The 26,780-nt window shown below is 34.0% G+C and overlaps 1 protein-coding gene across 4 annotated transcripts in view; it reads left to right on the plus strand.

Moving 5' to 3' along the window:
• The window catches only part of EPHA7 (EPH receptor A7), a 169,225-nt gene that overhangs the window by 61,416 nt on the left and 81,029 nt on the right, over window positions 1-26,780 (plus strand). The gene's annotated exons all lie outside the window — the stretch shown is intronic.

Below are 26,780 nucleotides of genomic sequence, written 5' to 3' on the forward strand. Positions count from 1 at the left end.
GAATGTGCTATTAGTAATATACAGTAATTCTGCATTAAAATTTGCACGAGGGAATTTTAAATTCATCGATATATTTGTGATCATCTTAATGTCCATAATATTGGAATAAGTACTTGGGGGATCTCATGAGGATTTCAAAAGAAATGAATTAAGAAATAGAATAACTATGATGATGGTGAACTTGAAGCTTAGCCTAAAAACAGTTTTCACTCATTTTCTTACTGGCATTTGAGATGCCCTCTTCAGTCCTGCTTTGCTGTGGTGAGTATGTTTTGGAAAATACAAATTGGGAAAGAAGTTCCAGTAGTTGGAGACTTTCTAAACCTTCAGAAAAATCTTATTACTGAAGGAAGTTTCAGAAATTGAGGGCTTTCTCAGCCTTTTGAAAATTTTTGCTGCTGAAGGAAGATGCTATTTAGTAGATGCAGCCAAGAGCTATCTCATCGTCATTAATCAAATTGGACCTGCACTGGGTAGTGAGTTGTGTGGGCATAATAATAAGCTTATAACAAGGTCTTCTCGATCTTTGGCTGGCTGTCAAAAACCAGTATTATCCCAAATTCCTATACATAGACTAATCTATTCTTCATTTCTGTGCCAATTTGAACAAAATGTTACCTATTTAAATTATATCTGCAGATTGAAAACTATGCATATGGTCTCATGCTTACCATTTTGAACAGATTAGTGGGTTCTTAAGTTTCATTCTGATGTTTATTTAAAAGGCTATTGCAAATCAGATCTCCTGTTTAAAGCAGAAGTCTGGAGGTGAAACAACATAGAAACTTTTAAATCTTCAAAAATTGGACAAAAGAAATAACTAATTTAAGTGATAATTGGATTGATTCATTTTATTTACCCTTACCCTACTTGCTGTTCTTTTAAAATGCTGTTGTCATTAGATGTTTTTACTCGTGTTGCTTTATATTGAAATTTGTCATCATAACTTTACAGTGAGCGGGTTTGAAACATTTTAGGTTCATGATTGTGACACTAGAGCTATCTTTGGAACCATTAATGGAATGAGCTAGAATAAGTGCTTTATTCCTGCTGATATCAAGTATAAGAAGGGACATTTTACTTATTTTTGAATACCACCTAAAGATGCTGAACTGATACCACAAATCGAGTTTGCTAAAAAAACCACTTTTGAGACCTGTTTTCATGTTCTTTAAATGTCTGTTTAATTTTTCAAGTTAATACTACATGGGCTAAAAAAGTCATAGATTTTCCATATATTCTTGAATCAAATATCTCACAGTAGTTAGGTAAAACGGCTTTGGGCATTGATTCTCTTCTGATTAAGAGAAAACTAGCTTTGTTTGTTTTTGCAGGGGGCATAATTTAAACATGCAAAAATTAGACGGGGATGGTTTTATAAGTCTGTAAATATACAAAAAAAATTTTGAATTGTGTACTTAAAATGAGTGAATTTTGTGGTATGGAAATTATACCTCAATAAAGCTATTAAAAATTTTAAAAAGAATAAATAGAATAAAGTTAAAAATCAGACTTGGTTTGCAGTTTTATATTAAAATATTAATTCACTATTGTTTAGTCTCTACTGCATTTCAAATGCTAAAAACTCATGAATTTTCCCTGTTAGCTTTTTCTACTTTCAAAAAGAAATGCATTTAAATAAGGCAGCAAGCCATGGTAATTTTAAAAGTTTTAATTTATTTTTTAATACAGGAAATTTAGAATATATTAGTGACTACTGTTCTATTGAATTTGTATACCCATCTTCCCCCACCGTCACCAAAATTCTTGCTCTTTCTAAAAGGGGAATGATTTGAAACTTTGTACTTGATTATGACTATCCACGGAAACCTGCAATGATCCATGAAATTCTCATTCTCCATTAACCAAACAGCACCACCTCCCACCTAGTTGATGCCACAGTCACTTCAATAATGAATTTAAATCTGGATCTCTGGTCAGTTATGCCCCCATCAGCAATCTACTGATGCCTAGTATAAAAAGATTTATTAAGAAAAAATGTATGTGTCTGGCCAAGAAGAGAGATGGAGAATAATCAGCTAGTGTTTGGAAGGTAGTGTGTGCACTTTGTAGTTCCTTTTCTATTAAGTCTGGAGTCTGGAGCTCAAGAGCCCCCATATCAGTGTTTGTGGAAATGGAAGTATATTGAAGACCCCTTGTCCTTTGCTCAGGGTAGGAGCAGGATTATTGGTGTTAAAGGACCTGTGCTCCACCCCTGCTCAGCCACTTCTGAAGTATGTCCTCTTGGGTGGATCACTAAAGTTCAACATGACTAAAATGGGGATAATATAATATCTGCCTTCTTGTATTATCTTGTTAAATGAGACAATATTAGAGAAAACTTAAAAACTCTCCATTGTCATAAAAATGTTATTGCAGTGAGAAGCAAAATGAATGCTGATTAGTCCTCTTTTTATGTAACTCTTTGTGAACCTGTCAAGGCAAAACCCACTAAACTGTTTATCTGTTGCAATGTGGGGGGAAACAGTAATGGCCCCGAATTGGCAATTGTTTGTTATAACATTGGGGGAGGGAGAAGTTAATTTTGTTTGGCCTGTGTAAAATGTGACTATTAACTAGTCACAAGTTATCTTAAGGCTGAGGTTCTTATTTTAACCGATAATTACCTTTAAGATGAGAAGTATAGAGAGAAGCAGAATATGTGATATTCATATTTAGATAGTTTTTGTGTTTACTTATCAGGAACATATGATCTATACAAGCTGGCTGAAACATATTCTTTTTGTTGTTGTTTTGTTTTGTTAGGAATGATAGTGATCTGTTAGGAGTGAAGTTATACAAATCAAACCTGTGTACATTGGAGATATTTAAAAAATACATAAGTAAAGGGGAAAGCATATGCATTTGATTTATGGCATTAGGATATCATTCTTCCTTACATTAGAAGGCTCTCTTGAACAAATATTGTCTTAATAATTATGTAAGCCTTCTTAAGACTTGACTATTTAAATGCTACGTTTTTATATTAATTCAACCAACTGTACTGAGTAGTGTGTGTCAAGCACTGTGGAGGCTGCTAAGGATAGGATGGTGAAGAACGTTCATCTCCTTGTGAGGAGCCCATATTGTAGCAGCTAATACATTTAGTTACACAAATAATGATAGAGTACCTGAATATACATGATGCATGCTACAGAACAACCTTAGGAACAAAATACAGAAACCCCATAAAAGGAATGAGTCATTCTATCTGTGGAAGAAAAGGGAATCCTCACAGAAAAGATTCCAGTCAATCTAGAACTTCAGAATAGATATAGTTTTACCAGAAGGAGGACATGTAAGTCATCCTCTAAGCCCTCAGGAGGACCTCCCCCCATTAAAATATTGCAATTGCCACTACATTCCTTCCACAGACCAAGTACATAACACAAAAATGGTCTACAGAAGTATGAAAGTTGATAAAACAGGTCACCCAAAAATTACTGTCTCTTTCTGTAATACCTTCATTCACTGTGGGATCATTTAAACAATTAAAGAATTTTTAACTTTGTTAGAAAAAACAATACAAAATTATAATATGTGGTCTTTCCCCCAAAAAGACTTAAGGGACTTAGCAATTATTCTTCAGGTCCGTAATTATATTGTGTTTATTTGTGTCTCTACCATCTAACACAGTTCTTTCTGCACACTGGCTGTACAACGAGTATTGTTCAATTAATTCCGGTGAGGAAACTAGTCATACACAAGAAAAGTTAAATGATTATACAAGAATGAAAACATTGAGACATTAATGGAAAAAGCATAGGATTTGCTATTTTGTTGTTAGTGCCATAGAGTCAATTCCGACTCCTGGTGACCCTGCTTATAGCAGAGTGGAACACTGCCCGGTCTTTTTGCACCATCCTGTCACCTTCTTGCACTGTATCAGACAATGCTCCACTGCTATTCATAGGGTTTTCAATGGCCAGTTTTTTCGGAAGTGGGTAGCCAGCTCCTTCTTCCCAGTCTGTCTTAGTCTGGAAGCTCCTCTGAAACCTGTCCACCATGGGTGACCCTGCTGGTATTTGAAATACTGGTGACATATTTCAGCTTCACAGCAACATGCAGCCTCCACAGTGTGACAACCGACAGATGGGTAGTGTGGTTCCCTGAGCAAGAAACAAACCCAGGCAGCGGCAGTGAGAGCACTGAATCTTAACCACTAGACCACCAGGATTTGATATTAGATGACTTAGTTACTTAATTTAAGGCAAGTTGTTTCACCTCTTTGAACTTGCATTTTCTCCTGAAATAGTATCATGCTGCTTGACTCCTCATATTATAAAAACTGAGCTTTTAGCTTAATACTAGTTGCATTTATTAGAATAAAAAAAAGAGTATGTTATAGTACAACAATTATAATAATAACAGTGATAATAAGCATTACTGGTTATTGAACACTTACTATGTTTCTGGTACTTTTTAAATGTAAAATGTACATGAAAAGAGTGTCAAAATTGAGTCACTTAACTTATTTGGACTCATTTAGTCCTTCTAAGTAATGAAGAGGTTTGGGACAGCAGACCTCTAAGAGCTCATCTTATGTCCATAATTAAATGGACAAAGTCATAATACTATACAAACTATACCATTGTGCAGTTCACTGTTGATTGCAAATTATTGATAGCTGAGTACAGATTCTATGACTTTTAATGGGATTTATACCTGTTATCATGCTCTAGAAAGATTGGGAAGGAAGTAAAGATGAAAACTGTAGCCTCTTAAAGAAGGATCTACTTCCCAAGTTGGGTTCCCCAGGAACCAGACACGTAGATGGAGGTTAGTGCACAGGAACTGTACTAGGGCATGCACTTGGGATCAGCACCACTGGAAGAGAAGGGAAGGGAGCAGGACTGAGCAGAGGGGAAGTTGAGCTTTGAGGCAGTCTCGTTGGAATCTTCAGCCAACTCTACCAAGAGCGCTCTGCCAGTAAGGGGCCCTCAGGTTGTCTGGAGTTGAAGAGAGAGTGGCAGGCTTTTAGACCTCTGTGTTGTCCAGTCATTGTCTGCAGGCTTCCCTAGGAAGAAGCAAGCTGTCATTTTTCAGACAAGGAAATTCTAAAGTGGGGCAGGGAACTGAGGTCTCCTTTCTGGCAGCTATCTCAGCAGCTGGGCAAATAAGTTCTTCAGTCCTTCACCAAGGGGGAATGTGGGCAGTCCATCACAACATCCATTACCAATAGTTCAATCAAGCAAAAGAATAAGAGAGGCAAAGCTCAGAGTGTGTTTAGAGAATAGTGGTATAAACTGGATGAATGAAGATTTGTGGGAAGGACTAATGGCAAAGGTTACTTTTAGGAAAATGGAACTTTCTGATAGAAAGTGGGGGACAGTGGGGGAAACCTGGATATTTTTGAACAGGTAAGTGACAAAACTGATCTTGGATTAAGTTTTAAACTTATGTGTATCTTCCACAGAACATTTGATGTATTACATATAGTAGTTTGTTAAAATATATATATATATATATATATTTCTGTTGTTTAGCCTTGATTCTTGTGGAGAAAAGTATGCAGAAGACATTTTCTGAGAATAGAGAAAGAATCAGCAAATCTGCCATTGTGAAGTGGAGACATCTTAATTTCCTTCAAAGATATCTTAGAGTCTCTCTCAAAAAGCACTGTTTTCTTTCCTTCACCATCAATTTTGTTGTATACGAATGAATGGTTTATATAGCACTTGTATACACATTATATCGTTAAAATTTGAAGTAAATTTGTGTTATGGGTAAGACAAGTATTAATACCATTTACAGGTAAAAAGTTGAAGCTTAGAATGTATCGCTTTACAAGGGTCACACAGTAAATTCTATAGCAGTGACCTAGATTATTGCAATCAAGTACACTGCTTACCTCAGAATTAGTAAGTGTTATGTAAATCTTATGGACGGCTATCTTAAAGAATTTAGCTATGCAATTCTTTATATGAGTATTTGCAGATTGATTCAATGGCCTGGTGATAACTTACTATTCAACGTAAAGGGGACCAGTTACTAAGTGTTATTTCTTGATATTAATAACAAATATAATCTCTGGGAGAGAACATTTGTAACTATAGTATTTGCCTTCTGGCTACGATTTTATTGCCCTTCTTCAAGAAACTTTAAAAATACTTCATATCTTAATTTGACTAATTTCCCTTATGTTTTCAAATGCCCAGATCTTATTTCTCTGTCAAAATTAAGATTTGCTTCAGTATTCCCTTTTCTTAGATGTGTAGTATTTATATAATGTTCCAAATGAAAGATAACCATAGAGTTATATAACATTATACATAAGCAAAATTATACAAAAAAAAGACAATACCAAAATCCATTTCCTGTATTTGTCAGAAATATCTTCACTCACATTTATTAATGTGACTCAACCATGACTGTTTTTGTCATAAATTAACTGAGATCATCTTTTTTCAATGATTTAAAATAGTAGGCCATCAAGTTAGATGTCCTTTAAATAAAATAAATTAATTCCGTCTAAGTTTATATATTTTGATATTTCTTAGGAATTTATAAAGTTGATTTATACTTTAAGGGAACATAATGTTAAGAAAATATATTTTCTCATTTGAGAGCACTTACTATATCAAGTAATATTGAATGCAACAATCTCCATAAGGTGAAACAAGAAATAAATGCAAAAAAACCACCACTAACAACAACAAACACATTTTGTAGAAATAGTGTTAATGTTAAAACATACATACATCCCCACTCTTAGGCAATCTGCAGCAGAAAAATCGACTTTAATTCCTTTAACAGTAAACTGTTCAAAATACGCATTTCTGTTTCTTGTTATTTTATAAACCTAATGGATCTGAAAGGCAGAGCAAGATTCATGCCATAAGGCATGATATTTTAGAAACTTATATGCTTTCCTTAGCAAGTAGGAGTTTTAGACTATGTTAGTGAAATTTAATTTTCTAATTAAAATTCAAGGATTTTTGTGACTATTAATTTTAAAATATACACGTAGATACATTTACAGTTTTTCTTTAGTGGCTATCAGTATTACAACATATATATAAAGGAAGATTTTTTTGAATACTATTTTAATAAAAGTTTATTATGGGAAATGCAACCATGTTGGCATCAATACTGACAACTAGTACTTATTGATTACTTAATACGTGCTGGCCATTTTACCTGTAAAGACTCGTATGCCTACACAGTCTGTTCACATCCCAAACTTGCAATGGATACTCAGGAGAAAATGACATTTTTCTGTGATGTGGTCTTACAGTAAGTATCTCATGCATTTTTTAATAACATTTTTCACATACCTGTGAAATGTTTGTCTTTCCTGTTAGACTTCACATTGTAAGAAAACAGTGGCTTCTTTGGCCTTATTCTCTAGTCTCTGTAACATGTTGGGCCCAGGGTACATGCGTAGTACATTTGTTGAATGAAATACATAAATTCTTTGTATATTGTAATGTCAAATGAGAACTTTCTAAGATTATCAAGATTAATATATAAAGGGTTAGTTTAATTCAAATTCAATAAAATTTTATTTAAATTATGCAATGAATACATAAGATAATGATTTCATGCATAAAAATTTTGTGATTTGGTCTTGAAACTATAGATATATTTAAAAATCTTCAAATGAGTTTTCAGCTATATCTTGGTATTTAAGTAGATTTAGAACAAAATCTTAATCTTACTATAAAATATTAAGATACTAATAACCTTTAATTTTGAAAGCTTTTATAATTCTTCATATTTTGAAAACCTATCTAAAACAGAATTAATTTCTGTCTTTATATGACATTGAGTATAGTAGAAGCTCAAATGGAGACCAAGATTTATCTTTTTTGTTAGTGCTTAGGGCTACTATTTTAAGTACATGACACCAGCTTTTCATATATTATTTTAATATTTTTTCCTTTTTTGTAATTTTGACTGCTTAAAACTCTAGCACATAGCTGTTCTATGATTTTTCTCAATTAAAATATATATAAAGAAAACCCCCTAAGCAACCTGTGTTCTCATCTCTACGCCTTCATCTTCATCCCATCTCCATGTCCTCTAGTTTCAGAATCTTTGTGAGTTGTCAAATCCACCCTTTTCTGATTTTATAAATATTTGTAATGAACTATTTATGCTTATATCGAGGTTAGAGTGATGGGTTGATCGGCACACTGTTCAGTGGAAGAATTCTTTGTAGACATTTGAAAGAAACATAGTATAAGGTGTGTTAAGTAGTCTCTCATATTTTCAGTTTAATACATCTTAATCTTAAATTCTTTGATCTCAGAATTGCTATTTTCTCGATAATGATATTTAAGTATCTATCAAGAAAGAGTTAATTTTTGCAATAACTCAGTTATAATACAGCTATGGACTGAATTGTGTGCCCCCCCCACCCCCAAATCCATATGTTGAAGCCCTAACCCCCAATGTGACTATATTTGAAGATAGAAACTATAAGGAGGAAATTAAGGTTAAATGAGGTCATAAGGTTGGGGCCTTGATTCTATGGGATTAATGTCCTTATATGAAGAGATACCAGAGAGTTTAGTGTATCTCCAAGCTCATGCACCAAGGAAAGGCCACTTGAGTACACAGTGAGAAGGCCGCCATCTACATCTAAGCCATGAAGAGAGCCCTCATCAGAATCTGAACACTGCCAGACCTTGATCTGGGACTTCCAGCCTCTAGAACCATGGGAAAATAAATTTCTGTTGTTTAAGATGCCCAGTCTGTGATATTTTGTTATAGCAGCCTGAGAAGACTAATACAAATACCTCTTCCTGAGATAGTTTAGTTTCATCCTATTATTTTGAAGGAAAGTATTTATTTTCCATATGCATGAGGACATGCACACTTTTGTGGATGGGGTAAGGAGTGGAAGTGTAAAAGTTTAATGCATTTCTATAATTTTTCCCCCCTCAAAAAAGTGCTAAACTTATTTAGTGTGATGCATTAGTAAGTGCCAGAAAAACCCTAGTAATATTTTGCTTGTGCTATCCAAGACAGTTTTTGTTTAACAGAGTCAGTTCATTATCTAATAAATTATAGAAGATGCTACACTGATGGTAGCAGAACATTCAATACAAAGTAAGTTATGAGTTTTGTCTCAGTTTTCAAGCATGAGCAAATTTGTTGTATTCTTAGCAATTTTAAACTAGCAGTTTCTACATGATTAAGAAGTGAGTGCTATTTCAGGATTTTCTAGTGAAAAAGTTTTATAACTCCATATTTTTGAGATTTAAATTTGTAACTTGTTAAATTTAAGCTTCCTCTAAATAGGCTCTTCAAAAAATATATGACTTCCCATTAGGATCATTATCCTGGAATAGTCCATAATGATGGAATTATGTAATGTAATTGTTATTATATGTGTTGTCCTTAATAGGACATCCTTCATTTTGCTACTGTCAGTTTATAGAGTGGAGATTGTAGCAAATTGCAAATACATCCACTAGAATATTACTTATAAAGAAATAGCCCCACTACTTTTAAAGTCAAGAAGTTTGTTCAATTGAGATATAAAAAACTTGTTTTAACTAAAATGTGACTCACCAGACCACCTGCTCTTTACTTTTAGGGGGAAAAAAATACAAAAAGCACGTTAATGCACAGACTTAAGTAAAATATGCAAATTTTTTTCAGGGTACATCTCTGGGTCAATATATTGAATTCAATCTCTTTTTATGGAGGTATTACACAATTATAAATAATAAAATAACAAAATATGTTTAATGTAGTAACATTACTATGCTAAGAATACAAACTAACACATTTGTGAAAGAGTTTCAATATGAATTGAATCAAGAAGTGATTTTTGGGGCCGGCCCCGTGGCTTAGCAGTTAAGTGCGCGTGCTCCGCTACTGGCCACCCGGGGTTCGGATCCCCGGCGCGCACCGACGCACCGCTTCTCCGGCCATGCTGAGGCCGCGTCCCACATACAGCAACTAGAAGGATGTGCAACTATGACATACAACTATCTACTGGGGCTTTGGTGGGGGTGGGGAAAGGAGGAGGATTGACAATAGATGTTAGCTCAGAGCTGGTCTTCCTCAGCAAAAAGAGGAGGATTAGCATGGATCTTAGCTCAGGGCTGATCTTCCTCACAAAAAAAAAAAAAAAGATTAAAAAAAAAAAAGAAGAAGAAGTGATTTTTCCTTAATCCTTAGTTGACCGAAACTGGTCACCTGATTTACTTGGTGGTGTTCCACAGTACAAAAAGGTTTTGCTCTGTGAGTTGTTTGCTTAGTTCTTAGAGAGCAAACTATTGTAACCATTTCCCCTAACTGTTATTAAAGGAATAGCGTTATGAAGACAGAGTTTCAGAAAAAATTCATTTAAAAGCAAGAAATCAGTAAGCTGCATTTCAGAGAATGAAAAGCCAGTGGATGGTAATTTCATATATTATTCATATATAGACAGACACACATAATGTGAATTGGTGATGATGATGATGATGATAAAAACTTGGGCCCATAAATTTGAGTATGTGTTTAGGTTCCCCCCAGTCCCATTTCCTACACATTGCTACACCAACCATATACAGCATTTCAAGCCCTGCATAAGCTGAGGGACACAGCTTTGAGAAAGGTAGGTGACAATCTTTAAATTGACAAGCATTTAGTTGTTGTTGTGTTTTCAGTAGCAGTGTAAAGAGAGAGTAAATGTTGATTATGTTATTCCTTGCTTCGTTGGTGATGAATTGAAGCAAATTTGATTCAGACAAGCAGTCTGGTGGAATGATGCAGAGCTATCCACAAAAACATCTCTACTAATCAACCAATGCAGTAAATTAGAGCTACAAGGAAGACATTGATCCAAGAGGATCATTAACAGTTTTAACCAACTGATCTAAGTAATAGGGTAAAAGAGAGAACACTATCAAGATCTTGCTTTTCAGATCTGTCGATTACTACTGCAAAATCCTGATTGCTCCTTGTTTCAATTCCAACTGTGTTTTGACCTCAGTTCCTTTTATACTATTGCAAGAAACAAGGATCAATTAAGAAGTAAAAACCCAGGAAAAATTATCCAAATTTCCTGCACTCCATTTACAAAGAGGTCAGTCACAAAGGGAGAGATAATTGCTGCAACCCAGCAAAATTAATCAGGGAGAAGGCAGAGTGGATGATGTATGTTCCGTGAAAAAGTACATGGCAGAGATGTACGTATAGACCTGTAGCTGCTTGCCTTAAGACACAAGGACTACAGAAGGAGATCCGTGAAAAACAATTAGCATAGCTTTAATGCACAGAGTTCTTAATTATCCATAACATGTTGACATCAGATAATCAGTGTCCCAATTTTTGATAATATTTGATCATTAACTTCAGCATATAGAAAGATGCAGAACATAGTTTGAGCATAGCTTTCATAATGGCAATCATATATGATAATAAATGCAAAGATACTGGTTAAGCCATATCACTGTTGTACAGTTTATTCAAATGTTACTAATACTCTTAAGCACAACATCTTTAGCTCTTGTTACATCAGTCTATATCACATGTGATCTGATGTATTTATATGTATAAACGCCCATATAGACAGTTATAATGATATGTACTTTTTAACTTCATATGTTTTATGAGCACATATGCATTCCTAAGGGAACGGACATTAGGATGGTGGTGGAGCTTAAATGTTATAGATTTTGGAATCATAACCCTATAGATAGTAAGTTAATGAATGGCCTTTCTTGGGAAGAAAAGGTGGAGGTATAATTTACAAGTTTGAGAGAGAAGTTTTGAGAATACTGACAATTAAGAGCAGGCAGAATATCAAAAGCACATGACAAAGAACAAAAAGGAGTTCGAGGGCCAGCTGGATAGGAGGGTTGTCACAGTAACCACAGGAAGGGAAATTTCCTGAGTCAGTTATCACAGAATCAAATGTCACAGGAGGTCAATAGAATGAAGACAGAAGAAAGCCCATTGGGATTTGACAATTTCAAGCCATGAGAAACAATTTTGATAGACAACTTGGGGTAGAAAATGTCATAATCATATTTGTCATGGTTGAAAACCAAGCCTAACACTATGGCATATGTAGTGTAAGTGCTCAATGTTAGCTGAATTGAATTGTAATAGATTACTTTTTATGCTGATTTCATACAACATTTATCAGACTGGTAAAGACTCTAAGACAGAGAATGACTGAATTTTGTTTGGAAAAAAATTACTGCCTTTGTTCTTTTCTCATACATTATCATAACCTTGTTTTCTCCTTGTTTTGACATCTCATCCTATTTTCGCACATCCCTGACATCACAAAGAACCCAAATTTAACCTCACATAAATTTCATTCTTGAGAACCCGATAATCTCAGAAATAGAGGTCATAAAAGGAAAGATGTTAATTCTATAAAGATAAACTATATGTTTATAGCAGTGTCTCCTCTAATATATTTATTATCATTCTTAATATAAAATATTGCTATAAAATCAAATGGTTACACATAAATCATAAAGACTAGGTCTGTCACTATATATATACTATATATATAGTTACAGTTTATGTTGTAGTTTTTGTTTTTATATTTCTTTCTCTTCCTGGTTTTGTTTCTTTCTCCCAGACATTTTAAATTATGTCTCATATCACATGCTCACCTATAAAAAAGCAGGCAAGCCACCTAAAAGTTTGGAAACTTTATTCTTGCTATTTTGAGTATATTGGTGATGATAAGCCTTTACATTTTATTTTTAGTCACATTTCCTTCGTCTTTAAAAATTACGTAAACAAAGAACAGAAAGCCGTGACGCTATTTCAACAAACCTTGGACATTGCTATGATTTGGAAGTCACTTCTGGTGCACCTTGCTGCGTTAAATACTGGTGTTCTGTTTGAAAAGATACTCACTGGCCTCCTTTAGACTGCTGTCTGACTACTTTAATGTTTCGTTTTCTTCAATCCACGGATGAAATGGATGAATGGATCTTAATTATAGTGTCCTGGTGACTCTTTTTTCAGACCCTTTTTCTGGACAAGCATCAGCTAATCTGACAAATCATGAACAGTTTACTTTATAGTTTGGTTGGGATTAAGTTACTAACTGAAACCTGCAGGGAACATGAAAAGCAGTGTCTGCTGATAAAGTGCGTTGGGTGTTTGCCAGGCCTGTTTTCAATTTTAATCAGTAACCTTTAGGAATGGAGAACTATAAACAGATAATTCTCTGACGATGTATTTTTACATGTTTACCTATAACACTTCAAACACAAACAGGCCCTGTGTATTAAATTTAGATATCTAAAATCTTATTGTGTGTTTGCCTATGGATTTTCTTGCTTCTGAATTTTCACTATGCGGAAAGAGATGCTATGTAAAATTTATTTTTATTTAAAACAATTTTAGAAATATTACTTTAATAGAAATAGATTAGATCATTTGTGATGAGCTTTTTAATTGCCTATAGGTAATAGTACAAAATAGGTTTTTATTATTTGTATTGTCTTTGTATGTGATATTGGGATGGATGGATTATTGAGGAAAATTTGCATTCAAATTTTGTCTTTTTTCAAGTTTAAATAAAAAATAAGCTGAATTTTTTTGGAAAAGATACACAATTATTTGAGGGTTTTTAATAGTAAATCAATATTTACATTATTATTTAAAGATTTCCATAGAACAAAAATCTTTCAACTTTTATACTAAGGTTATTTTTTTTCTGACAGTAGTTGTCCTTTTTTGTGAATTCCAAATGCCATCTAGTAGAAGACATGGTTTGCTTGTTTAGCATTAGGTTTGTTCTCACAGACAAGAAAACTGTTTTGTGTTTTCTTTATACGGGTCAGTAAAAGCAAGATGTGTTCATTAGTTAGAGCAAGCAAATGAGTAACATGTAAAGCCGTATTTTCCTTTTTTGTGTGTGAGGAAGATCAGCCCTGAGCTAACATCTGCCAGTCCTCCTCTTTTTGCTGAGGAAGACTGGCCCTGGGCTAATGTCTGTGCCCATCTTCCTCCACTTTATATGGGACGCCGCCACAGCGTGGGCTGACAAGCAGTGCATCGGTGCGCGCCCAGGATCCGAACCCCGGGCCGCCAGCGGTGGAGCGCGCACACTTACCCACTATGCCAGGGGCCGGCCCCAATATTTTCCAATAACTATCATTAATTGGACATTTTGTTTCATCTATCTGCTTTAGGTGTATAATAAACATACCTAAGAGAACTCAACATAGAAATCAGATTTAGTATCCCTCTGGGTAACTGAAATTACCCTGCCATTGTTAGAAAACGTTTTTTTATTGTTTTTAGACTGTAAATAAATATATTGACAGTAAAGAATTAACAGCACATCCAGGAAGACTTTATTTAATAATGATGATGTAAAATACTTCTTATGCCATTCGATTTATCTAATTTATAACTCTGTTTGATTACCACAGCATGCTTTCATCTGTAAGAATTGCGCCCTGGGGACTAGTCAATTTATTAATTCATCACTTGTTTTTTTATGGTTGCAATCCCCATTATAGTATCAACATAGTAATATTCTCTTCTGAAAGGTGCCAGCCAACTGGTTCCAGTCTAGCTGACCTTTTGTTTGTAACTAAGATCCTAATGGTTTTTCTATTTGCTTCTGTTTCTAATAGGTTACGTTACATTCTGCCTTTTTATCTTATGGTATCATGATGAGGATAGAACAGCAAGAGTGAATTCCACACCTGCAATTGCAGAGTTTTATAAGGAGGAAAGACCTGCTTTAAGTTAACCTGTAGGCTTTTTTAAAATGCCTTTTGATTTATCTGTCACCTGATCCATCAGCAATGAATAATTTTCATGGAAGGTGCACTTTAATTACATTCCCATTTGACTTGCATTATCAAGCCCTATCTAGGTAATTAATCTCACCAAGTATCCAATTTCGGCCTTTATTGCTGGCAGGCAGGCCTCCTGAATTATGTGTGCTTGAATGGGTCTTGGGTCTTTTTAACCAGGCAGACCCTGTAAGAGATCTGGGGCCTTCCAAATCCTGAAACCGTATCTTAGAAGTTTCTTTCTTGGATGTTGTGATTAAATTATATTTGACATCACGAATGCACTTCCATATTCAATGAAGCCTATAGATTATTGTAATAACGAAAGCCTTCATGTCTAGGTGTAGCCAATCTACATGTCATTTTGTATTTGGTGGATATGTGCCAAATTGTTAACTGTAGCTAACATCTGTATCAGTCTGCTGATATAAATTTGTCACAGTTACCACCTAAACTTAGGCATGTTTTTAGTTTAGGATTTAAGATTTGTATGAATTTAGGTGAATGTTTGGGTTAAAAGATGGTTAGATAAAAATTAGAATCACTTACAATTATCCTGCTTTATATTCAGTCATATACTCTGTTTTCTACTCTCTTTATTCTGAATTAACAAATAACTTACCTTTTACATTTTCCTTATCTTTGGATTTTGATGATTTTCATTTCTTAATTGCTTAAGCTGATTAATGCCAAAGCTCAATGATCTTTCCAACTTAGTTTACCCACATCCACATACAATAATTCTGAAATATATGATTTGCCTTTCTGTTATAGTCTTGTTTTATAATCTAATGCAAAAAGGCATTAAATGTTTTATGATTTTTCTAATTTGGAAATTACGTTTGAGTGTATATAGTGTTTTACTTCTCTGTTCTGAGGACATTTCAAAAAACGCTGGAGTTCCTTGAAAATCGAATTAAAATGTAGTGTAAATAGATTGGCTGTCTGTTTGAAAGTGATCTAAATATCTGACAATATTTTAAGCCATAGATTACCTGATTAGCAGAAGACAAGGCAATCCAATCTTTAGTAGACTAAATAGGTTATAATGTTTACACAGTAAGATATTTTGGAAAATTTGGACTGATGATACTAGGAAAAAGAATGAGTACTTTGCCAGCTTCTATGATCACTCCTATACAGTTAACTCCATAAATCTCTGCTTCCAGCCCAGACCTCTCTCCCAGAATCCTGCCTTGTATCTCCACAAAGCTATGGGTTATCATTGAATTTACGTGTATTCCACCATCAAACCAAACTGTACACAGCTAAAATCTAACTTTATGTTTTTTAAATCTCTTAATGTGTAATTTCAATTTGATGCTTTGTTTTCTATGAAAATAATTGAACACATTTTAATGTAATATATTTTAAGTGTGAGTTTCTAAAACATTTACCGTTGCTTTGGAAAAATCACGTAGTGTTTCTTTGTCCAAGTATTAGTTTCCCTTGTCATTTAGAAATGAATCTTCTATTTTTTTTCATGGTGGTTTAATTTAATTAATTGCAAGAATATATAGAAACATTTTACCATCTGTAATATTTCTAGAATGAAGATGCAATAATTTAATTTAATACTATTTCGATTAGATATGTTCACAATAATTGCTTACAAGCTCCGAGATAGCTTAACTCAGAATTTAAATTGGCCTGGAAGATTCATTACCGAATGGTCCACTATTGTGAATTCCTTAGTAAAGTGTGTGCGCATGTACATGTGTATACACATATACACATGCACACCGAGATATGTATATATCATTTTGTATGAATATGTATGAATTCATATTATACATTTTTAAAGGAATTATTTCTCTTATGAATATAATAACATATATTGCCCCTAATAATTAAGTATATAGTGCCTCTTAAATAGTTAGATATAATTCCTCTTAAATATTAATAGCCAAATGAAGAGTTTATGGCTTCTTAACATCTGTTCCTACATTTAGTTTCTTTTTTTTTTTTTTTTGTGAGGAAGATTAGCCCTGTGCTAACATCTGCCAATCCTCCTCTTTTTTTGCTCAGCAAGACTGGCCCTGGGCTAACCTCCATGCCCATCTTCCTGTACTTTATATGGGATGCCGCCACAGCATGGCTTGCCAAGTGGTGTGTCAGTGCGCTCGCCCAGGATCCGAACCAGTGAACCCCGGGCTGCCACAGTGGAGCGCGCGCACTTAACTGCTTGTGCCACTGGGCCAGCCCCCCTACATTTAGTTTCTTTTGGCACTTTTGAATCATGAGAGTTTATATTTTTCAGAAATTGTTATTGTTCCCTGTAACACCATTTTGAATTGTGAATATAACAAATATAATTAATGTTTACAGATAAAGGAATTGAGGCTTAAATAAGAGAGACTATTTGTATAACACCATATAGTGAATCAATAGGGTCTACCTTAGAATTTAGGAATGGTTTGTTGACCAGAAACATTCCATCTGAGTTATTTTGCTTTTCTTCTATATAGTCTTAGATGTAGATCTTTTTCAGTGTATGTATTGACTTGCCAAAAATGTGCATTTCTTAAGCTGTTTACATAGTCAATAAATATATTGAGCTGAGCAGATTAGTCACCTATATCAAAATAAAATCAGTTTCTATATAATAGGGCATGTAGGGAAAGATAGACTTAAAAGACATATCAGACAAATTGGACTTAGAATGCTGGATTTAGAATCAGAATGTTTGAATCCAGATTAACAAATTGCTTTTTGACCTTGGGCAAGTAATGTAATCTCTGTATCTTACTAGTTAATCTCAGTATTACATGAAGCAATACATGAAAAAATGTTTTGTAAAATAAAAACACTTTGTAGTTGTCAGTTGGTGGTGTTGATATACTAGAATGGAGTTTTGAATAGATATGCTATAAATTTGTGGCAGAGCATGGTCTTGAAAAAATTAGCAAAATAATGCTGATTATGATACAAATTAATGTTGACTTCATTCTCACAATATATAGCCCTCTTAATAACCCAGCTTACAAAAGTAAAGACGTTTCTAAAAACCTATTTCTGGGCAAAACCATCATAATTCAGAGAATCCCAGGAATTAATAAGAGGTGTATTGGATATAATTGATTTCTTAAAATGAACTTTAAATTCTTAAGACACTATATCAGAATAAATTTAAAAACTGTTTTTATGCTAGTTTTCATATTGTTATACTTTTAGAAAATGATGCTAAGTATCAGTGTTATATTTTATCCCTATTTTTTTGAAAAGTTAAGTATGTAGTATGGAAATACGTTGGCACCTTATGGTTCTATATTTGTATGTATCTGTATTATATGAAATTTAACATTTATTTAATTTAACTTAACATAAAATTTAATTTTTTAGATATGTAGATAGATATTATAAGTATATATAATTTTCTTACTGCTCTATCAGAATACAGGGCTTCTTCCACTATTGGACTCAACTTGTATTTTGAGAGTAAGATAATACAAAGTTGGAAGAGAATGATTTTAGAGAAACAAATTGAAAAGAATCTAAATATCAACAATCTTTAGTTGCTTAAATTTTTAAGAGATATTCTAGTATTCATCTCCATTAAATAAGAGAATAAAAATGACCTATTTTTCTTTTTGATTACTATTTAATATTCAGATATAGTTGGTAACCTTGAGGAAATTTTAAATGTTTGCAAACATCCATATTTGAAATTTAAACACACTTATGACAGAGTGGCTGTAGGAGAAATATGATTTATTGAAATACCAATTTAGAGAGAAAGTTGAATTTCAGTGGTTCACATGTGGCCTAGAATCACGAGCAGTATATTTTCTTCTTTAGCTCTGTATGAGCTTACTAAGTACCTGAAAATTGTTCTCTCATTTAATATATTTGATTGGTTTCTATTTTTCCATTGATTCTTTCTCTATTGGCTAGAAAATAAGCCCTTGAATACACATTCTTGCATATACACACTGCTTAGATTACTTCACACTATTGGGGGAAAAAATGCAAGAATTAGGAAGCTAAAAGATGTAAAACACAAGGAAAAAAAAACAAGGGAAAGAACATGATCTTGCACACGCATTCCAGTTTTGGTTGGGATAATATATGACAGCAGTTCCAGACCGATCTGTACCTCAGAAAGCTGTTTTCCCTGTCTTTACATTCCTACCCCTGGGGGCTGTTGATGAGGATTTTGGGCAACATGATGATATTCTTGGGCCTCCTGTCCTAGACTTTTATGCTATTTGACATATGTCTCTTTCTCTTTCTCTCTTTTCTTTCTTTCCTCCTACCTCCCAACCCCTTCTTTCTCTCTCCTTCCTGCCTTCCTGTTTGTTTTGGTGGTGAGCACTAGGTACGGGAAACAGCATGCTACAACATGAAACCACTCTTCCAATGTCACAAGAGTCATACAAATGGTGAACAAAGAACAGATTGTTCCCTAAGAATTCGTTTCTTTGCCTCCAGGATGCTGCTGCTTTTTCCATCCTGTGATATTTACTTCTCTTTCTAAGGTACATCTACCTTGAAAGCTGCAGGTTTGAGATCAGTGGTGAGAATAACAACAGACTTGTCTGTGATGCTATATTGTTTGATATGGAAAAATATTGGAATATTTTCTTTTCCTGCTAGCTTTCTATGAGAGACATCTCTCAATTATCTACTGAATACATTTATACAAATCTGAATGAGTTTTTTTTCTTAAGTAGTTGTTTGAGGCCCTTTGAAATAGATTTTCTTTCCTTCAGACACTTAAAAATTCTCTTAAAAAAATTCTCTTAAACGGCCCGGTGGCATAGCGGTTAAGTGCACGTGCTCAGCTTCGGCGACCCAAGGGATCGCAGGTTCGGATCCCAGCGGGCACTGACACACTGGCTGTGAAGCCATGCTGTGTCTGCATCCCAAATAAAGTAGAGGAAGACGGGCACGGATGTTAGCCCAGGGCCAATCGTCCTCGGCAAAAAGAGGAAGGTTGGCATCAGATGTTAGCTCTGGGCTAATCATCCTCACAAAGAAAAAAAAATTCTCTTAAATAAAAAGCAGCCCTATGCCCAAACTGATTTTATATTTGTAAAAGTAGCTTTTTCTAAAGGGACGATTGGTCAAAGAACTACCCACAGAAAAGTAGGTCTCATTTCTAATCTGTATTCCAAAGAATAAAAATAGAGTCTTTTGTTACAGCCTTATTCAACCAGTGTGTCAATACATTCACTTACTCCAAGATCTTGTGATTGTGACCTTTTGGAAATGGTGTGCGGTCACTGGAACTTTGCTTTTGATCACTGGTAATCTTTGACATGATTGCGCAACCTTATCCTTGAGAATCTTTCTCTAGTGTTCTGGGTCAGTCTCCCATGGGAGAAAAGTGAGGTTTTGAATTGTGGATTTGAAAACAAAGCAGCAATACACTCTTCTGTTGTTTAAGATACTTCCTGTGAAGATTCTCACTGTAGTGAATGTGCCGTCAGCCAAATACAGTAAAACAACACCATCAGTCACTTTTAATTACTTGTTTATACTTTACGCATGCCTTTTTCTTAACCACTCCCAACCGCCATCCCTATAGATGGCAAACAAAGGAATAAGTTGGCTGATGTAAGCGTCTTTGTTTTTTTCTTTCTTTTCCATAGTGTTTTATAAAGGATATCAAATTTGTGTCACTCTAAACATCCTTCAGACTTATGGTAAAATTGTTAAATTGGAAGAAGGATACCATTCAAAGCAAGATGTTACTTCTGACTGCCTGAGCAGTAGCTGCTGTTGGAGCTGGTGCTGGGGAAGAACTGTTCACTTCTGTTCTTACAAGGTGTAAAAGGCTTTGCACAGCTGTACGTTTGACTGCCCACTAGGCTTTCAAAGTGATGGACACACTATATCAAAGCAGTTTGTAACATATGGCATATGAATAGAATCTGATGTGCATGCCTTGCACTTGCCTGGTTTACTGATGCTAAACCCATTGAGGAGAGTATAAGGAATATGCCTCTGGGCAACCTTAAAAATCAAGTGCAATGGTTGTATATTATTTTTCTCTCATACTAAAAAGCCTTATAATAGTAGAAAGGCTTGATAGTTTTGGTACTCAATACACTACATGAACTACTTAACGTTTTTCCCTTTTATGACACTACTTTAAGTATGCTTTTTAAAATGTGCAAATTATAATTAAACATTATCCAATTTGTATTGGGTAACGAGGATAATATCTGTGCCTCTTTTCTAGCTTATAGTGAGAAAGACGTATCCTTTGTCTCTCGTATCTCGATATGTGCTCAGATCTGTCTCCCACCATTTCTGTAGACTATCAAGAGATGAAAAAGGGAGTTTCTCCATGTGTGATTTGAATTTTAATAATCTTAAATAGTTATTAGTTATTAGTTTCCATCTCTTTAAGTTTTTACCAAATGCAAAAAAAAATGATGTAATTTGCAGTTATTCATACATTAGCGAGAAATTATTGTTATAAGAATTCAGAAAGTATAACTTGTTTCCGGATTTCCATTTTAATTGCTATAAATAGCATGGGATTAAATAAAAAACAAAACCTGTGGGTGATTATTGCAATGTCATCAAATTACAGGTTAACTTACAGGTCCAGTAGTTTTTTCCCCTTTCCTCCTTTCTGTTTCTTACTACTCTGTATCTTTTCTGGTGGTCTTGCTCACAAAACACAGGTGTTTTTTTAAAATATAATTATTTGACTGCTTTTTTTATGTAAGTAATTCCTTATGCCCCTAATGACACCCAGAACTTTAATCCTTTGGAATTATAATGTAAATACCAATGAAATTGTAAAATTTTAAATAGAATTCATGTCCCAGCTTTGGTCAGGGGAAAAAGCTTATATTACGGCCCTAGACAGATAATATATCACATATGTAGGTGATTATGCTTTGCATTGAATGAAAAGTCTCATTTCATTCTAATACTAAAAACAGAAGTGGAGAGAATTTTTAAAATATTTCTCGAGTATCCCCATATGTTATAAGAAGCAGAAAAAGTAAGACTGGAGTTACATAAAAGATATTTAGGGAGTCAGTCCTACCTGTTAACACTTTATTAACTCGCTAGGTATCAAACAACTAACAGGTTTGTGAAGAAGATGTTATTATTCAGAGTGGGGAGAAGTTAAGCAAATTGCCCAGGTGATAAGGCTGTAAAGTGGCCAGTGAGATGACCATTGAGGTCAGATAGGCCCTGTGGCCTACCCTTATTCCCCGGGTTATGTTACCTCTTCCTGTTCTTGATTTTTAAAGTTGTGTTGTCCTATTTCTGGAAAACAAGTCAATTCTAATAAACATGTGATGCATACTCATACTGAAAAATTTCTACATACGGCCTACACATTACAATCTATACTACATTGAATTAAGTGTAAAAGTGAAATATATTCATGGTGCAAATATATTCATGGTGACCAGGGAGTGAAATGGATTTGCATCACACTTTTAACCTTGATATTTATGGGTTCGATTCAGAATATCCTAGTTATAATGCATGGAAACCCACAAGGATACAGATTTCTACCCAGTGTAGCAGCCGTGGTAGCATCTAACATGCTTCTTTGGACATTTTTTCCAACATTATACTTTAAATTTGCTCTCTAGTAACTTGAAAGTATTTCAAATTATTGGTATTCTATATGCAGGTTAGAGAATTATCTCTAGATATATAAAATTACTATAAATATAAATAGAAAACTAATTTCTATTATTTTGATGACTCTGAACCAGCATTTTTCATGTTTAAATTAACACATTGCACAATTTAATTGTTTTAAATCTTTGTCAGATCACATTGTTGATCACATCAGTTTATTTGAACATTTGAAATTCAAAAATATCCTAAATAATATTTTTTATGTAATTGTATTGAAAATTTAAGGCACTTTTTAAAAACATCTCTTGCTTTTGCCTTCAGAATTTAAGGTGTATTAATAGGACGTGCACAAAATCAAAACTAGTGTTTATACAAATTTACTTACTTTTGCCATTAACAAATATATTACAATATAGCACAAAAATTAAACTTTATTAAGGTTATAATTGAATTCCTGTGTAGAAACTGCATATAATAAAAATATAAGCCACTTAGCAAAGAGAGAAATGTAATTTGCAATTTTTATGAAAGTTCATATCAAGTTAAAGATTACAAATATACAAAGCTCACGTTGTGTAAATAACTTTTCATTGTTTATACTGTGTTCTTTTTTAGTCATAGCCAGAGTTAGCAGATATGTAACTTACCAGAGTGAGGGTAAGAAGAGTTATAATTTTCATTATTATATTTATTTTATTTTATAAACATTATTATTCATTTACTAATTTTCTCAAGAAGCTAGAAATTACTTGCTTGATTCAATTCCACTCCTCAATTCCCACCAGGTCCACTGAGCTCCACTATAAACTTAGTTTGAATCCAATTCTGTGAGAATATTCCTAAACAAGTACTCTTATTAAATGTCTTTCCTAAAGTCAAGCATCTAAAAATATCAGCTGCATAATGCATATTTCTTGAGAAAATAGGTTAATACGTTATTTCTACTGAGTTGAGTGACGTAAATGTGACTTAGAGTTGTCTATGTTTCCCTTAAGGCAGAGTTGATCTAATGAAGTCTGTTCATTCAGCGTTGGCTTGTGAATGCTGTAGAACAGATAAAATGACATAATGGTTTACACTAGCAGCTAAAAAGTGAAAAATACATAGCTTTGAAGTAATAATTGATAAACTAAACATCGTATAGTATAGTTGTGGCTGTTTGTCACACACACTCATATTACATTGAGGAACTTAATGGAAAGCACCATTGCCTCAATTGTTCATATATTTCAAGTGAAATAATTCTTTGTCCTCAGTTATACAGATTATTTCCTTAACTCTCCATGATCATTTCTTTGAAAAATGTTTATGTGTGTACATAAATAAATCTAGTATGCTTTCTAGAAGGAAACTCCTTTTCTAAGTAAGTTCTAAAAGGAAAAAAAACCCTCTGTCTATGTTTGGTTTGAGGGAGCTCCAGAATGTGCTTTTTATATTTGTTTTCTGCTAAAGATGTAATCTGCATATTTCAGGAAGGCATATATTCAAGAGTTGCAGAATTTGGAAAGGTTTTATGGGTGAAGAAAACTGAGAAAAGACATTTGGATTTAGCTACAAGGATATCAGTGGAGACCTTAGAAAGCATGGTTTTACTATAGCAGTGTGACTATGGAAAATAAAACTAGAGAAAAATTACTAGGCCATCTTTGTTTACTTCTTTTCCTAAAATACAGTGATGTTCCTTATTTGTAGTATTCTGATTTATACATTCTTTGCCAAAAGTTATACCTAAATTCTTATAGGTTTACTGCATTCCCATGTTGCTAATTTACATTCCAACATTTGCAATACTTTTCTTAAAATAGCCATTACTTTATTGAAATGTTTGATCTTTATGCTCACTCTTCAATGTGAACTTGATCAGACAGATCTTCTAGTGTAAAGCTGCTTAAAAAATGCACAACATTGTCATTAGGTGTTTGTGTTCTCCATAAAGCAAAGTTCTAAGACCAGTTCCAGGGTAAGCAGTCAATAAATACTTGGCACCTTTTGACATGCCTTCTCGGCTGATGCCCAAGCTAATAAGGAAGAGAGGGAATAATAAATTTTTTGCCCTTGGAGAAAATCCTGTTGATTGCCTTGAATAAAGAATCACCTTTATTCTATGATTACCACTTTATGCATTGCTTGAAAAAGAACTTATTTACTACGTTTAACATTGTATAACAAGGATTATTTCAGTTTTCCTTAGTTATCTCCTTCCCTCATCCCACTTACTGTGACATTTTTGTTCATTCCCCCCCAAAATGTAGTTTTCCTTTTGACCAGTGTGAAATGATAGATCTGGTTTACTACATAGGTGAACATTCACATTGCTAACAATTTAATTCGTCAATATCATTGCTCAGTATCTTTCACTCCAAGCATGAATCTTTATTTTTGATTTCACTTCAACTCTTGAGTGTAGTAAAAGAAGGTGGCCCCCGAGCAAAAGAAACATGGTTTTACTTTCTAGTTCTGCCACATTATCGTTGTATGAAGTATATTATGCATAGAACAAGATTATTTTATACATAACATTATCAAAAATATTTGAGAAAATGACAAGAATACTTGAGAAAATCCAGGAAGTCCTAAATTTATTTAACCTCAGCCATACTTTCTAATGGGTGGAATGTATACTTTGGGAGATCTCTTCTTATTTTCAAAAGTCTGCAAAGAACAGCTCTGTTAGAAAAGTACTTGAAAAATCAAATTTATCAGGATTCATAGTTCATGGTATAGCACTCACATTCTTTATCAGGTGTGGAGTAAAATTCTTGGGAGAGTTTTTGGACTATATGCTATTGCCTTGTTAGCATGTCTAAAAAATGATAACTTTATTTCTGTATTTGTATCAATATTGCTTATGCTTTGGCTTTGATGTTAATTTACAAAAGCTTTCAAATTGTTATGTCTGAAATAAAAACTGCTGATGATTGGCAATTAAAAATTTCAGTTATTTCTGTTTAAAAGATAAATGATAAATGTTTAGTGGCTGGTGTCTCATTCAGAACTTGAGGGAAATGCTCCGCGGTTACCTATCTGAGGTTGTATTACTCATATCATTACAATACAGAGCTGAAGAAAGAAGATATTCATTTGATCTAACTGATACTAAAATGTAAAATTTGTAAAGGAGACAAAAGTTAAAAGACAACAGTAATAAAAAAAACTATATTGCTTCATTAACCACAATTCCATGAGGAATTAGTTTTTGTGTGTGTTAAAATGATGAGACTTCTATAATTAGGGTGTCATCGTATAAATTGGTTTTTACCATGAAAGATGAACATGGATTTTTATAATGCAGTTTTGGTTAATTTTTTCTACAAAATGTGACCTTTCTTCCTCTCTTAATTTTGTTATCTTTAAATTAGGAACTTAGAACTTTGCCTGTTTTGTTTCTTTTATTGTTTAGTCAAGGTATTAGTTACTAATACCATTAATGACCATGGTGTGTATGTAGTTTGCTTAAAGAGATCATGCCAACTTTCACCTCTCTTTCCCCCAGTGAATCTTTCGCCTATTATTTAAGTTGTGCACTTTGAGAGGGCATATTGATTATGTAGGGCTTCCATGAGAGTTTTCTGAGGATGTATTATTACCCAGAGAGAATAGTGACCCTATTATGCTTTAAAATTTCTATAAGTCAGAAACCAATGTACTAGGAGAAATCTTGGTATCCAAAGATAATAAAGTTGGATAAGACCGGTTTATCCCTATTTTGAGTGGGAAACAATCAGTAGAGTGTGACATATGGTGCACTTCTAGGAAGGTGTGGATTCCATCACACCAAAACTCTTCCCAGCTGATACTTGAAAATTCACTAGTGAAATGTTTTACCTTAAAACTTTCATTCATTATTTTATCATTCAAAAATCTTTATTCAGCATATTACAAATTTCATACATTGTTCTAGGTGCTGGCAAAAAGCAGTAGACAAAAGTAAAAGAAAAAATCTACCCTTAGGAAGCTTCTAGTAGGAGTGAGGTGCAGGCTGGAACAGACAAAAATATATTAAATGTGTAAAATATTTAAAGATTAGATGAAGATGTTCAAATAAATAGCATAGGAAAGGCATGCACAGAGTTTCAGAGGAGTTGCATTTTTTAAAAGGTCATCAGGAAAGGCTTCATTGAGATGCCATTTGAATAAAAGCATGAGTAAGATATGAAACCAAAACCAAAAGAAGGAAGCGTGTTCCAGTCACAGAGAGCAGTCTGTGCAAGATCCTGAGGAAAGAATGTGCTAGGCATGTTCAGCAGGGAGGTGAGCATAGCTGATGTGGAGAGAGAAAGGAGTAGAAGGGGAGGTCAGAGCGTTAATGGTGTTGGAGGATATTGTGTTGCTCCTTGCAGGTCATTATAACCACTGGCTTTAGATGGAGATGGAAAGCCATTGGGGGGTTTGAACAGAGGAGTGACATCAATCTACTTCCATTTTAAGAATATCATTTGGATTCTATGTTAAGAATAGATAAGAGAGGCTCAAGAGTGGAGGCAGATTAGT

This window comes from Diceros bicornis, chromosome 23, assembly GCF_020826845.1.
Source record: "Diceros bicornis minor isolate mBicDic1 chromosome 23, mDicBic1.mat.cur, whole genome shotgun sequence".
Classification (NCBI taxonomy): Eukaryota; Metazoa; Chordata; class Mammalia; order Perissodactyla; family Rhinocerotidae; genus Diceros; species Diceros bicornis.